Here is a 12,631-nt window from a genome sequence, read left to right as displayed (position 1 = left end):
GTTTAACCTAGTGGTTAACATTAAACATGGTGCATTTCTCCACCGACAATTTGTTGTGTCTGGACACATGCACAACGGGAGGTCTGGTTTTCTGCCATGGGAGTGAAAGAACTTGACTGGCCTGCACAGACCCCTGACTTTAACTAAACCTGTGGTTGGAACTGAAATACTGACTGTGAGCCAGGTAGGGATGTCACAACAGTGTGCTGGGGTCCCCCTGCAAAAAAATCTTCAGAGGGGCCAGGCACACACAGCAGCCCCTAAATGACCCATCCTCCACTCACCCAACCACTTGCAGATTTCTAAAACATTCCTAGTCAGATACTCTGACCCTGAATATAATAGATTCAATTCCTTAGTGCAGAATTCAGCAAGTCTACTGAAATCAGAATGAATGGTTAGTTTGTTTGAAGCTTAAAGGACAATGAAAGGTTAATATAAATTAAAAGTAAGTCTAAAGGCATTATTTTTATGTACTTACTGCATATCTAAATTCCCAGATCCCTGCTTGCTTCCCTGAGATATGGTGCTGGCAGCCTACAGCAGTGTGAAGACTCCAGTGACATCACTGAAATGTCTCTTCCCTTCCTGTAGGTGCCAGCGGCAGCCTTCCTATTCTCTGAGCATGTGTGTAACTTGATCCTGTCTCCTGTTCTGAGCTACACATGCCCACCAGTCAATCAGAAGTGGATCTGGCAGAGGGGAGGGGGGGGGGAGGGAATGAAACACATGTGCAGTATGAAGCAAGGAGGGAAAGGAAGGGAGAATACATTTTTATAGATGGCTGCCTGTTCTAGAAAATGTGAAGTAAGTGTGACTGAGTAAATATATGATTAGGTGAGCCAAAAGTGTGGCGTTTTTACTAAACAATAGGAGGACTATTGGGCAGTATGCTTTTTAAATTTTGACTTGCATTCTCCTTTAACTTGGCATACACTGGATGACTTCTGGTATTACTGCGCAGTTCATTTGCAAACTAAAAATTGGATGTGGAAATGCAACCACTATAATGAAATGGAGCAATGTTACTAAAAAATGCTATATATTATATGTTTATTTAGACAGGTGAAAAAAAGTGGATGTTAAGGGTAAGCTATTAACCGCTGCTGCAGTACTAAGCCCCAATTGCTTCTAGTGATAACTCTTACAACCTGAGCCAGAGCTCTGTACTAGTTTGGTAACTGCAGTACTGTCTATGTCTGCTACCTCTCTCCCCCATAACCAAATTACACCAGTCTTACAGGCATTTGTGTAAATATTATATACAGCCTCATAATCATTCTGTATTTCTGGGTTCTGCGCTCATGTATCCTAGCATACGTGAACTTAGGTAGCACATAAAGTTTCACTTTAGAGAGAGGTATGAAAGGAAATATTGATTATTAATTAAATTAAAACAGCAAACTGGAGATTATTAACTTTATTTTGAACACTAAATTATATATCTCTGGACTATGTGTGGGGTTTTCAGACACCTAAAGTCGCTCCTACGCTTGTTTTATGACAAACCTATATAAAATCAGTATAACACCGCATTTCATGGGTTAAAAAAATATGGACGTCACAGTCAGCTTATTTACTCATTTCCCAGTTACGATTAGGAGAAAAGCCTAATGCACTTATGCAACCATACCAGTTTTATCTTCTTTAAATAATTTTACAATAGCAGTGTCAAACCCATTTTTCTGTCCTTGGTCTGGTTACCCTGGCTTCATGTACTGATGTTAGCTAGGAGAATATTTATTATAGCATACCGCACTTCCCATTAGAGTGAAAGGGTGTTTAGCACTAACATAAATATCATGGGAACAGGGGTAATGATTGCACTTGGGCCTGGCCATACATGTTCAGATTTTAGTCTTCTTCCGGCAAACATTTGGACATCAATCATATGTTTAAATGCAACAATCTAAAATTAACATTCAGATTGAAATTGTAGGATAAAGTCCTAAAAATAACAAACTGGAGAATCTTCTGAACATAAAATAATTGGCAAACAATCGTATGAAATTGTGACGTCCCGGAAATACATTGTAGGTCACCCAAGAAAATTGTCAGATACACTGTGCAGATTTTACTGTTATCTGACTGAAATTTTCAAACCTGTCAGACTAAATGACTAAATGACCTATCGCAATGGTACAAAATGGCATATTGCACCCTACCTTTGACCCTAGCGTTTGGCAAAAGGTAAAACAGTGGTGCGAATTGGCATGTCTTCAAACATATTGGCACTCCCAGTGTAAGTATTACCCTTTCCTTGCGCTTTAAGCTTATAGTCTGTGCCTGCTGCCCCCCACCCTACTTGTTGGTAATTGCATACTTTTATACATAATGTTGGTGTTTGTTTCCTTTTGTCCATGTTTCTTTGACTTATGATGTTAATGTGACACAATGTTTACTGTTTACACATATAACATGATAAAGCAGTAAGTGCAAGTGACAAGATTCTAAGAGTATGCTGAGGGAGGGAGCTGAGAGGAAGTGCTGTTAGTGGGATTCATTCTATTTACACAACAGCTCAGTACATAAGTTGCCAGAACAAGGAGCAACAGAAGTAATTGTACATCTGGCCCTAATCGTACGTCGGTTATACAACCAGGCTGTTACTGAATAGTTGAGAGGTAAGTAGAGGTGCTATGCTTACCCAGTAAATGGTGTTTTCCTGCAGTTATAGACACTGATGAAGAACAAGTGAGAGGTCTGGCAACTGCAAGATTGCTGCTATTACAATAACAACGAAGCATCAGGACAGCAGAAAGTAGGTAAACCATGTATATGCCTGTGGGCAGCAAGTGATGGGAAGCTCAAAGGAAACAAATCTAATTAAGTGCCAGTCATTTGGATATTTTCACAGAAGTCATGAGTCCTGGACTCTCCCAGTATTTTGCAACTTTTGTTGAGGGGACCAAGACTTTGGAACCATGGTTTTGTACCTTATGGTTTTTGTGCAGTTTGGTCATTGTCTATTGAAGCCAGTGTTGGACTGGCCCACCAGGATACCAGGAAAACTCCCGGTGGGCCCAGGTGTAATTGGGCCCTCCTGCTCCTGACCATTTAGCTTGTTTCATGGTCATTCCCTAATTCTGAATGGGAATAAAGAGATGGAAGAATAGATGCTAGCATGTAAATTAAAGAGACTAGGAGAATAAAGAGGTTGGGTGAGGAATGGAGGAAAAATAGTTTGGAAAGCCGGCCTAGGGTCTAAGGTTTTTCTTGTGGGCCCCTGGGGACCCAGACCGACACTGATTGAAGCACAGCATCAGTCACAGAGTTTTCTTCCACTTTTCTGTTGCATTAACTAACTTGTTCTAGATTGTGTTCTCCCAGATAAAGTTGACCAATAACGTTGGTCAAGTACAGTCCAAGCCAAGACTCGGTTTGGCAGTTTGGCTGATTGTTACCATATACTGTATCCAGGCCACCTGGGCATGTATGCTACCAGGTAGGGTCATTTATTTTAGAATTGTTACCCACAGCAACCATTCAGATTTCTGATTGCTAAGTGTTACAGCTCCATAGTTTACTAAATTTCTCCAGAACCATGAAATTTCCCTCTGTCCTTCAAAGCTTCCAAACTCCTTCATTCTACACTTGGGGTGAACTTCTACACTTCCCTCCTTCTCCCCTGCTGGAGTTATTTTCTGTCCCACCCCCTGGAGTCACTCTGATCAAGTCTGTGCTACAGATATTCTGCTGCAGAACTGCTGGAAGAACAACATTTTCAGCAGCACGGGAAGCCATTGGAACAAACAGCAGACAGGAAGTAGGACTGTTCAGGCAGAATGTATGTGAGCTGAGGCGGCAGCAGAAAGGTTAGAAACAGATCAATTTCTGAACATCTGTGTCACATGCCTGCAACAGCCAGTCAGTCCCCCAGCAGCCTGCCCTCCTTATTCTCTCCCCCCATGTCCTAACTCCCAGGCAGCTCTCTAATTCTCTACCTGACCCCATGCACCAACTCCCAGGCAGCGCTGTAATTCTCTCTCTTTGCCCCTTATGCACCAACTCCCAGGCAGCGCTGTAATTCTCTCTCTTTGCCCCTTATGCACCAACTCCCAGGCAGCGCTGTAATTCTCTCTTTTGCCCCTTATGCACCAACTCCCAGGCAGCGCTGTAATTCTCTCTCTTTGCCCCTTATGCACCAACTCCCAGGCAGCGCTGTCATTCTCTCTCTTTGCCCCTTATGCACCAACTCCCAGGCAGATAATTTCCTCTACTTTTCTGTGTTTGTGGGCAGTAATAGTAGGCTGTATGTGCCTGTTGTGTTGAAAGGATAATATCCTCTTGTAAGAGACTGTGACTGCGGGATAGCACTAGCATATATAGTGTTTGTATAGTGTCTCTAGCGGTGAGGGGATAATAGCCTCTGGGAAAAGGACTGTGGGATAGCAGGTATAGCAGGTATAGATGTAAGGTGGTGTCTGCAGCAGTGAGGGGATGACATGGAGGTAGTTTAGCAGAACTATTTTTCCTGACAGTACAGTTGGCTGCTAGTTGTAGAAATGGTAGCGGGGGAGGGAGCTGAGAGGAAGTGCTGTTAGTGGGATCCATCCGCTGAACACAAAACTGCTTAGTAGATAAGTTACGAGTGCAGGGGAGCGTCAAGTGATTGTAGCGGCCAAGGTATCGGGCGGTAACTGGGGGCATACAGCTGGCTTGTGTCGGTGAGTACACTGTGCCAGGCATATGTAGTACAACGCTGCTAAAGATGTTGCAACAAGTTTCAGGTAGCTGTTCTGCAGCTATAGAGACTGAAGTTGCTGCAATCACTATAGCAACGGTCCGGAGCTTTACTATCGCAGATATAAGTAAAGCTCCTATAGGGCCGCAGGGCAACGGATGATGGGAAGCAGACAGTAAGCAAATCTATAGAAGTGTTTGACAGTGGGATTCACGGTACAGTCACCCGGTGCCATGTGATCTGCGCTCTCATACTATTCTGTGGTATCTTGTATTGGAATAGCGTCTGCGTCCATATGAATTTAAGATGAAAAATAGTATTTATAGCCTGGGGGGATTTATACGTTTTATTCTGTAAACCAATCATTTGTAACAGTGCTTTTATACTTTGTGCTTCTATTTGCTGATCCATGTGCAACTGGGTCACTCACTGTGGCTGTTGAAACACAACTCACTTTTGCCCTGGGTTTCCCTTCTGTTCCATTAACTTTCTGTTTATAACTGAGTTACATCATAAACATGTCTTGTTAACTATTAAATTAGTCAAGTTTGTTGGATAGCTGAGCTAGTTAGTTTTCCCTCCATGTATTTCTGTACAACAGCTGACAGGTTTGTAGGCTGTAATGATAGTACCAGTGGGCTCACTAGATCTTACAACTTGGGCCCCATTCACTAAACCACAGAGAAGTCATTTGACTCATACACATTGTGAATCAGCGAGGACCCAAAGTGGAAAGCTGCCTGTAATGTCATGTCTTTAGGTTTTTCATATACAGGTACAGTTATGCGGGAACCTGTTATGCAGAAAGTTTAGCATTATGGGATGGCCATCTCACATAGACATCATTTTAATCAAATAATTAAGATTTTTTTTTTTAATTATTTCCTTTTTCTGCAGTAATAAACCAGTACCTTGTGCTTGATGGTAACTATGCTGCATACATTCATAATTGCAGCAAAGTAACCCTTTTGGATTTATTTAAGGTTTAAATGATTTGGAGATCCAAATTATGGAAAGACTCCTTATCCAGAAAACCCCAGATCCCGAGCATTAGTTAGACAGTTAGACTGTTATTGCAGAACTGCGATAACGAGTTGGTTATATAAAGTTTTATGTAGAGCCACCTAAGCTTTTTATCTTCAGGACACGGTAAGTAATGTTTACTGTAAGGTGCCCTTATCTACACTTTGTTCTATATTAAAATAGCTGACACTGAACCCGTAGGCCTTCATTACAAAGTCACTTGGTGCACCCATAAAAACATTACTACATAAAAAAATGTAAATGGCATAGAAGTTGCCATGCTTCTACATACAGCCAGCAGCCATTTGAAATTGTCTTTAATATTAGAGCTCCAAAAACATACCTGCTGTGATTTTCTGGTGTGGTCCTCTTTCCTCTACGGCAGTGATCCCCAACCAGTGGCTCGTGAGCAACATGTTGCTCCCCAACTCCTTGGATGTTGCTCCCCGTGGCCTCAAAGCAGGTGCTTATTTTTGAATTCCTTGCTTTTTGGGCAAGTTTTGGTTGCATTAAAACCAAGTATAATGCCAAACAGAACCTTCTGTAGGCTGCCAATCAACATAGGGGCTATTAAGTAGCCCATTATAGCCCTTATATGGCACCTCCAGGAACCTTTTTCATGCTTGTGTTGCTCCCCAGCACTTTTTCCATTTGAATGTGGCTCACGGGTGTAAAAGGTTGGGGATCCCTGCTCTACGGGTAGGGTTAAAAAGTTGGTGACCATTGCAGGTTTATGTGGTGCGGGTCAGACTGGGGAAAGTACACTCTTCCTTTGCTCCTGAAGGTTTTCTCTCTTGGAACCTAAGGTGCACGTGGATGCAGCGTACAGAGCAGAAAAACGCAGGTGTGGGGTGGGGGTCCTACAATGGCAACATTATGCAAGTTAAGTTTGGATGTGGGTTAAGTTTTTCTTGACATGCACATCACTAATGCTCTGGTCCTCTGAATTCTGAGTTTGCATACACAGCACCCCAGAGGACTGGGAGAAGCTTGTTAGTGCTAGAGGACCACAATCAGCAGTGTCATAGCGGATGTCTGTGAACACAAAAATATTTAACATTTTCCAGGCCATTATTTAATAGAAGTATTGTTTGGCCTTGACACAAATACGATTGCATCTCTGCAAATACTTTTGTGTTACACTCACATTGCTCCTATATTGCGTTTAAGAAAAGGATAAAAGAACCCAAAACACTGGCAATTCTGTAGGCTTATATTGACACCCTATTCGTGCAATGAGCATACCAGTTCAACAGTTTATGAGAAAGAGAGTCAGATTCTTGGTTTTATTGTCTACATTGCATTTAAAGTTAATTTTAAGGTGAATTGCCCTTTAAGCTTACTCTTGAAACTGCAAACAATTGACAGCAAGAAATCCAAGTCAGTATTATAAAAGTATTTGTAATACAGCCTAGATTGCTTACAGCATGAAAACTAATACTGAAGGGCTATTTAGAAAATTACAGTTCAGAGAAAATCATTCAGAGTTCAGCACTTCATAAAGGATTGCGATTTAACTAAATCCTTAATATAGGTATGGGGACTGTTACCCAGACTGCTTTGGACTTGTGGTTTTCCAGATAAGGGTTCTTTCCATAATTTGTAAAAATATAATAAAGGATACAAACAGCCAAAAGCCTTCTATGGAATTTTGCTAGACTTGGTCGGAATATTGTGTGTTAACACTTGTTCCTTTTTTTGTTGGTGGGTTTGGATCTGTTTGTCAATTTGACTTCACAACAGCAGCAATGAGGTAACTTCCTACCAAGTATTGCAAAGGGTAGACCTTGGGCAAACTAAGGGTTCAAAGGAACATGGTTGTTATTTTTCAGAGGTTCCCATGTTATTCCTCCTTATACTTACTGACTTACTTTGCTACTCATTGGCAGTGTTCCCTCTAATTCCTTCTAGGCTATGTGTGCAAAAAAAATATTTTGTGTGCACATTTTAAACTTGTGTGCGCATTATTAAAAGATGTGCTGAGGTCAGAATTCACAAAATTCTTTGTGTGTACCACATTTTGTTGTGTGTGCTAGCCTCAAAATCTGTGTGAGTGGAATGGACAGTTTCTGGAATTTGTTCGCTAGTGGAAATATACAGCTGGAGAAACTGCATGAACTTTTTCCAGGCTAAAGGAACATGGGATGTTTTAAAAGACAACTAAAGCCTAAATAAAGAAGTAGGGTAGCCTAAGGCAACAATAACACTTTAGCAGGAAAGATCTGTGCCTCTAAGGATGCCCCCAGTAGCTCCCCATATTATTTTCTGCTGATTCACTGCAAATGCCTTGTGCTGCTGTCAGTTACTGAGTTTAGGGACCAACTCACAGTATACTGTATATATAGAATATAAATGTCACCATATAAGGTAATTAGCCATTTTTTCAGATTCATATTACATGCAGCATAGAAATCAGTGCTGTTAGCATCAGAATGGAATAATTTGCCCTGTAGTATCAGTTTATATGACGCGTAAACCTCATTATCTGCTTGATAATTTGCAACAACCCTTAAAGGACAATGAAAGATTAATATAAATTAAAAGTAAGTCTAAAGGCATTCTTTTTAAGTACTTACTGCATATCTAAATTCTCAGATCCCTGCTTGCTTCTCTGAGATATGGTGCTGGCAGCCTACAGCAGTGTGAAGACTACAGTGACATCACTGAAATCTCTCTGTCATTCCTGAAGGCTGCCAGCGGCAGCCGTCCTATTCTCTGAGCATGTGTGTAACTTGATCCTGTCTCCTGTTCTGAGCTAAACATGCCCACCAGCCAATCAGAAGTGGATCTGGCAGAGGGGAGAGGGGGAGGGAATGAGACATATGTGCAGTATGAAGCATGGAGGGAAAGGAAGGGAGAATACCTTTTTAGAGATGGCTGCCTGTTCTAGAAAATGTGAAGTAAGTGTGACTGATAAATATTTGATTAGGTGAGCCAAAAGTGTGTACTAAACAATAGGAGGACTATTGGGCAGTATGCTTTTTACATTTTGACTTGCATTCTCCTTTAAGCTGGCCATACACGCACTGATAATATTGTACGAAACCTAGTTTCGTACGATATTCGGTGCGTGTATGGCAAGTCGGCGAGTTGACTGATATCGCAGGAGGCTGCTGATATCGGTCAACTCGGCGATCGGCCAGGTTTAAAGATTTTGAACGGGCGCCATAGAAGGCGCCTGAGCAAAATCTGCCGTCAGGGCTGAATCGGCAGAAGGAGGTAGAAATCCTATTGTTTCTACCTCCTTTTCTGCCATTTCAGCCCTGAACGGTTAGTGGCTGATTGAACGATCTTTCGTGCGACCGATGGTCGCGCGAAAGATCCCAAATCGCCACGTGTGTGGCCACCTTAAGCTTAGCTTCTCAAAAGCCACCCAGAGCTCACTGAGCATGTGAGTGTCACTGACACTTTCCAAGATGGGGAACCCCGGTGACAGGTTTGAAGGCCTGGATCATTACTGCTGAAACTTTAGGTTGGTGTATTAAGTACAGTATACAGCTACTGGATCTGTTATCTGGAAACCCGTTATCCAGAAAGTTTCAAATTATGGAAAGGCCATCTCCCATAGACTCCATTATAAGTAAATAATTCAAATTCTAAAAAAATGACTTTTTCTTTAATAATAAAGCAGTTACTTGTACTTGATCCTAACAAAGATATAACTAATCCTTAATGGAGACAAAACAATCCCACTGGGTTTATTTAATGTTTAAATAATTTTGGGGCATTTTTAGGCATATTCATTATCAAGATTTAGTTGCCTGCCATTAGCTGTAATGTAGACTACCTGAAAGTTCCAGTACTGCCTTATTTTAAATTAACAAAAACTAAAATAGAATTAAAAAAATGTATTTAGTGCATGACATTGTATGTGGCACATCAGTTACAAGAAAGGTATTTGATTGTAGAAATGGTGGACACATTGATTTCCATCATTATTTGTATTTTGTTGCAACCTGGAAAATTATGTCACTGATTTGCACAAAATAGTCCATAATGTCAAAGTGGGAAAATATATATAGTTTTTACAATTATTTACAAATTAAAAAACCTCAGTCTTGATTGCGTACATGTAACTATTCCCCCCTTTGAAACCCATAAATAAGCACTGATTTCAACCAATTGCTGTATATACATCAGAGAAACCAACCGGTGTGCCATTAGCCCTACATGCACAAATAAGGTTAAAACTATTGAAAATGTTTTATGAATGTATACTGAAAACTTGCTTAGAATTACATATAGATATATAATATCTGTTATCCAGAAAGCTCCGTAGTATGTGAGGCCATCCCCATGGACTAAATTTTAATTAAATCATTCAGAATAATTTTGAAAAAGTATTCCTTTTTTTCTCTGTAAAAATAAAATAGAAAATAAAAATGAACCAAGCTATGCTACATAAATACCTAGTAGTGGCAAAACAATCCCTTTGGGTTTATTTAATATTTAAATGATTTTAAAGGAGAAGGAAAGGCTAAGTCACTTGGGGGTGCCAAAATGTCAGGCACCCCCAAGTGACTTACATGACCTACCTTGTACCCCGGGCTGGTGCTCCCGTTAGGAGAAAACAGCACCAGCCCGGGGCACCTGTAGACACCGCTTCCTCCTACCTTTGCACGCTGCTGCCAAAATCCGTGGGCCGGCGCATGCGCAGTAGAGTGAAAAGCCGACTTTAATGTTTAAGTTCGGCTTTTCACTCTACTGCGCATGCGCGCGCAAGCGAGGAGGAAGCAGGTAGCGCCGGCAGCTGCCCCGGGCTGGTGCTGTTCTCTCCGTACGGGGGCACCAGCCCGGGGTACAAGGTAGGCGTTCTAAGTCACTTGGGGGTGCCTAACATTTTGGCACCCCCAAGTGACTTAACCTTTCCTTCTCCTTTAAGTAGACCTAAAGTCTGGTGATTGAAATTACAGAAAGATCCCTTATCTGGAAAACCCCAGGTCCCAAACATTCTGGATAATAGATCCTATAAGGGCAGTGGCACACAGGGAGATTAGTCGCCAGCAGTAACGAAGAATTGTCGCAGGGCGACAAATCTTCTCATGTGCCACTAACTGTACTTTCATTATGCAAAAAGTATATTGTGTAAATACAGTGCCATTGACACGAAGACCAATACATTTAAAAAATGATTTCGCTTTATGGCATTATTGGTAGGAAGAATCTAGTTGATACCACGGCAGTAGCTGGCAAACAGTTAATATGAGTCCTTGAGGTTATCTTAATAGGGAAATTCATTGGTGGTGTAATTTAGACTATAGTGATGTAATGCTGTATATTACAATTCTCAATTTGAAATTTGTCTTGATTGTGTATAGAAACAGCCAATGAGGGCTGCTGGCATAGCAGACCAATCAGTTTGTCAAATTGTATTGTGCTTTATATAAGTTACTTGAGCGTGGGTGCAGCCTATCATTTTAGCTGAGAAAGTGTGGGAACTTCCAGAGTGGCTCTGGTGATGGTATGTGATCTGTTTCACTACCTTATCTATACACCCACTATACACACACATTTGTATTTGTATTGGTATTGCTCAGCCTCACACAAAAACACACATTCCACCTATACATTTCTGGAGTTTCCCAAGTTGTCTAGGTGTTGTAATTTGAGAAAACTCAGGTTATATAATACTGCAGTATTGTGCTCATTTTTGTAACTACAAATACATTACAGCAGATAATTGTACAGTACTAGTAACTGGGGACTTGGAAAATTAGAAGGAGAAATATGGAGTTCCAAGCCTTAAATTAATAAGCCCTGTGAATCCTTACACCCTAGAAAATTCAGCATGGATGTACAATGATTTCTTAAGGACTGTAGGTTGAATTAAAAATCCATATACTCCCCTTGCTGCAGAAAATGTGCGCCTTTTATCAGTTAGCTGGAAGAACAAGAGACTTTATTAAGCAAGTAACCGTCGAGGCACCAAGGTGTTCTATATATTGATTATTTTCTGGCAGAACCCCACATTGGAATAGGGGGTGTGTGGGGACAGCACTGAATTGTCATCATATACTTAAAGGGGTGGTTCACCTTCATTATATAATTTGTATATGGCTTTCTCTTCACTAAGCAAGCATTTTTTAATCAGATATCAGCTGACAAATTCTCAGTGGACCTCAGTGAGCCTTTTCAAAGATCTTTCTGATGCAGGGTATGATTATTATAGTGAACCACCCCTTTAATTTGCTGTGCCGATAGTAAGCAGAATATTGTTGTCAGCCTGTTAATGTGCCTTAAAAGGGAATATACTATAATTTGAAAATACTTGTTTTTCCAGTTAATTGGGAGCATAAGGGGCCATTAAACATAAGCCATTCCTGACAGGCAAATAGAAGCCCTGTGAATGTATAATTTCAGGGGGCACATGATTTAACCTACACAACAGATATGTTGGATAGTTGACTGCACATCTCTTAGACTTAGACTGTAACATTAAAAACCAAAGCAGAAGTTTCAGGTTAGTTTGGCAGTGAACAAAATGACAAGTTTTGTCATCTTCTTGTTCTGTTTGTTTATTTATTGTAGTATAGTCATTTTTCCCTATATTAACTGGTTATATCTTCCCTCCGTACCAGTGTTTATAGTCTAAACCCAAAATGCAGAGTTCTGTGAAACATGGTGTAGGTATATTAATAAGCAGCTTGCTATGTCAGTTATTATTGTAAAGTGACAATATTGGCTCATATCCTTTTGTAAAAGCCTGATAAAAATTTGATTTTTGTGTTTTGCCAACATGTCTCTGATTTTTATAGAAATTGTTCTTCCTTTTGCTTCTGTTGTACCTGTCAACACTTTTATACTATTTCACCTCAGTTAAAAATGACTTGACTTCTGCCCTCCATTTGGGGGAAACAATTCTTATTGTTTTACTGCTCTCACCTGAATGACATAGTGTTTTCTCTCTCCCATTTCAAGCAATGG

General features: G+C 40.7%; 1 protein-coding gene across 4 annotated transcripts in view; it reads left to right on the top strand.

Annotated features, from left to right (window-relative positions):
* The first annotated feature begins 2,533 nt into the window (after positions 1-2,533).
* Positions 2,534-12,631, top strand: part of hvcn1 (hydrogen voltage gated channel 1) — a 21,178-nt gene continuing 11,080 nt past the window's right edge. The window contains exon 1 of one of the 4 annotated variants that reach the window (XM_012961072.3): positions 2,534-2,624. The gene's annotated coding sequence lies outside the window, so the exon portion shown is untranslated. 4 annotated transcript variants of the gene reach the window in all.

This window comes from Xenopus tropicalis, chromosome 1 (genome assembly GCF_000004195.4).
Source record: "Xenopus tropicalis strain Nigerian chromosome 1, UCB_Xtro_10.0, whole genome shotgun sequence".
NCBI classification, from domain to species: domain Eukaryota; kingdom Metazoa; phylum Chordata; class Amphibia; order Anura; family Pipidae; genus Xenopus; species Xenopus tropicalis.
Note: the sequence above shows the minus strand (reverse complement) of the source record. Positions and strands in the feature narration are given on the sequence as shown.